Below are 3592 nucleotides of genomic sequence, written 5' to 3'. Positions count from 1 at the left end.
GAAATAGCTCCACTATAATCAAATGAGGTACAAGAGAGTCTCAAACAAAGTACAAAAATGTGCATATAACCAGCCAAAACATCAAAGCACCAAAGCTCACAAATAAGAAGCAAGAAGATCAAATATACCCAAAAAACAGAGCTGATGTCGAAGCCAATTTCTCCCTCTGCAGACCTCAATTAAAATCTCCACCGTTCAGAATGAAGAACAAGATGTGAAGAATCTACAGTCCAAATTTCACGTCGATCCAACGGTGAAAGAATAAGAAACTGCCGTTCCAAAATTGCTGCTCTATGTAAAAACGGGAAACCTAATTTCTCTCTTGCGAAACCAATTTCTCCTACTGAAAACCTCCAATCAACATCTCCACCGATCAGAATGAAGAACAAGATGATAAGAACACGCAGTTTAAATTTCAAGCCGATCCAACGGTGAACAACTGAGAAACTGCCATTTGAAATTTACTGTTTTGGGCAAAAACGGAAATTCTGGTTTTCCCTCTTCTCTCTCACTTGGTGGCTATACTCTCTCTCTCAAAAAACCTCAAAAAACTAAATTAGGGTTGTGACACTAGGGTGAAAGAATACACCCCCAAAATATTGGGCTTGGGCCTCACAAAGGAGAGAAAAACCCAACAAATCTCCCCCTTCTCGACTAGGTGGAGGCCATCGCCATTCCGGCGATCAAACAACATGTTTCAAACTTTTCTCTTGATAATGCTTTTGTCATCATATCAGCACCATTGTCATCAGTGTGAACTTTCTCAAGTTCCAACAACTTAGAATCTAACACATCCCGTATCCAGTGATACCTAACATCGATATGTTTAGATCTTGGATGAAAAGTAGAATTCTTGGCAAGATGAATAGCACTTTGGCTATCACACAACAAGACATAACGGTCTTGCTTAAAACCAAGTGCTGCAAGAAACTTCTTCATCCACAACAACTCTTTACATGCTTCAGTTGCTGCAATAAACTCTGCCTCTGTGGTAGAAAGTGCAACACACTTCTGTAACCTTGACTGCCATGAAATAGCTCCCCCTGCAAACTTGACCAAATAACCTAAAGTAGACTTTCGAGAATCAATATCTCCTGCCATGTCTGCATCAGTAAAGCCAACTAGCAAAGGTTTCTCACCACCAAAACTCAAACTCAAGTTAGTTGTACCTTTGAGATATCTCATAATCCATTTAACAGCATTCCAATGTTCTTTACCTGGATTAGAGAGAAAACGACTCACTGTACCAACCGCATGAGCAATGTCTGGTCTAGTACATACCATAGCATACATCAAGCTTCCAACAGCTGAGGCATAAGGAATTTCATCCATTTCTTGTTTCTCATCATCAGTGGTTGGACACTGCTTGGTACTCAACTTAAAATGAGGAGCAAAAGAACTAGCAACACATTTGGCATCATTCATGCCAAACCTTTGAAGCACCTTTATGTACTTTTCCTATGACAAATAAAGCTTCTTGGAATCTCTATAACGAGTAATAGTCATGCCCAAAATCTGTTTGGCAGAACCCAAGTCCTTCATAGCAAAGAACTTGCTCAACTGTTTTTTCAACTCATTAATCCTCAAAGCATTCTTGCCCACAATCAAAATATTATCCACATAAAGCAAAAGAATGATAAAATCATCATCAGAAAATTTTTGCACAAATACACAATGATCTGAAGTTATCTTACGGTAACCATGCTTCCCCATAACAGATTCAAACTTCTTGTACCACTGTCTTGGAGCTTGCTTCAACCCATAAAGACTCTTCTTAAGCTTGCACACAAAATCTTCCTTTCCTTTAACAACAAAGCCCTCCGGTTGCTCCATGTAGATCTCCTTATCTAAATCACCATAAAGAAAAGCTGTCTTCACATCCATTTGCTCAATCTCTAAATCAAGAGACGCTGCTAATCCAAGCACAGCACGAATGGATGACATCCTCACAACAAGAGAAAAGATCTCCTCATAATCAACACCTTTTCTCTGGCTAAAACCTCTAACAACCAATCTAGCCTTATACCGAGGCTTAGAATTGTGTTCTTCATTCTTGATTCTGAATACCCATTTGTTCTTCAAAACTCACATACCCTTCGGTAGCTTCACCAACTCATAGGTATCATTCTCAAGCAAGGACTTCATTTCTTCTTGCATAGCTTCAAGCCATTGAGCTTTGCTTTCATCTTCAACAGCCTCTCCAAAGCATTCAGGTTCTTCCCCATCAGTCAACAAAACAAACTCATGTGGAGAATACCTTGATGAAGGCTTCCTCTCTCTTGTAGACCTTCTGAGAACATTTGCAGGAATTTCCAAAGTTGGTTCTTCATCTTGATCATCATCACCAACTTCATCAAGTATCGGATCAATTGTTCCATCTTCACCTGCACCTGTATCATGCTCATTATTTTGAGCTTCTTGCCCCCTACCCAGGAGTCAAGAGCTACTCGGAGAGAAATGGCGTATGTGATTGCAGAAACCTTTCTCGATCGGCATCACGCACGTGGTGAGGAACCATCCATGCCTGCAAAATGAGTATTGGGAGTAATATCCAAGTCAAAAAAATCATCACTAGGCTGAACCATTGGCTTCTCCGCATGATCAACATCCTTCATGTTTGGTCTTTAACAAAGACAACATCTTTACTCCGAATCACCTTCTTGTTAACAGGATCATAAAACCTGTAACCAAACTCATCCATGCCATAGCCAATAAAAATACACTGCCTAGTCTTTACATCAAGCTTAGATCTCTCATCTTTGGGAATATGAACAAAAGCTTTACATCCAAAGACTCTTAAATGATCATAAGAAACATCATTACCTGACCATACCTTCTCTGGCACTTCAAATTGCAAGGGAACACATGGTGTCCGGTTCAAGATATGAACAACAGTGCTCAAAGCTTCACCCCAAAAGGATTTTGCCAATCCAGATTGTGACAACAAGCACCTAACTCTTTCAACCAGTGTTCTGTTCATCCTTTCAGCCAAGCCATTCAACTGAGGAGTCTTTGGAGGAGTCTTCTGATGTCTTATACCATGCTCTTTACAATAAGCATCAAATGGACCTGAGTACTCACCACCATTGTCAGTACGAATGCATTTCAACTTTTTCCTAGTTTCTCTTTCAACAGAAGCTTGAAATTGCTTAAACACGTTCAAAACTTGATCTTTGGTCTTCAAAGTGTAAACCCATAATTTCCTAGAATGATCATCAATAAAGGTTACAAAATAGATAGACCCTCCAAGTGTTCTTGTCTTCATCGACCCACATACATCAGAATGCACCAAATCATGTATCTCCGGCTTCCTTGAAGGTGGATGGCTCTTGAAAGAAACCCTGTTTTGTTTCCCAGCAAAGCAATGATTGCACTTTTGCAAAGCAACCTTACAACCAGATAAAAGATTCCTCTTGGATAACATATTCATACCCTTCTCACTCATATGACATAATCTCTTATGCCATAAATCAGTTTCATCAACAAACTCAGCAGCATTAACAACATCTTTCACAATCTTTGCTTGAGTTAAATAAAGAGTAGAGTGTCGATTACCTCTAACAACAACCATGGAACCCTTGGTGAGCTTCCA

Source organism: Arachis duranensis, chromosome 7 (genome assembly GCF_000817695.3).
Source record: "Arachis duranensis cultivar V14167 chromosome 7, aradu.V14167.gnm2.J7QH, whole genome shotgun sequence".
NCBI classification, from domain to species: domain Eukaryota; kingdom Viridiplantae; phylum Streptophyta; class Magnoliopsida; order Fabales; family Fabaceae; genus Arachis; species Arachis duranensis.
This window is presented reverse-complemented; position numbering follows the sequence as displayed.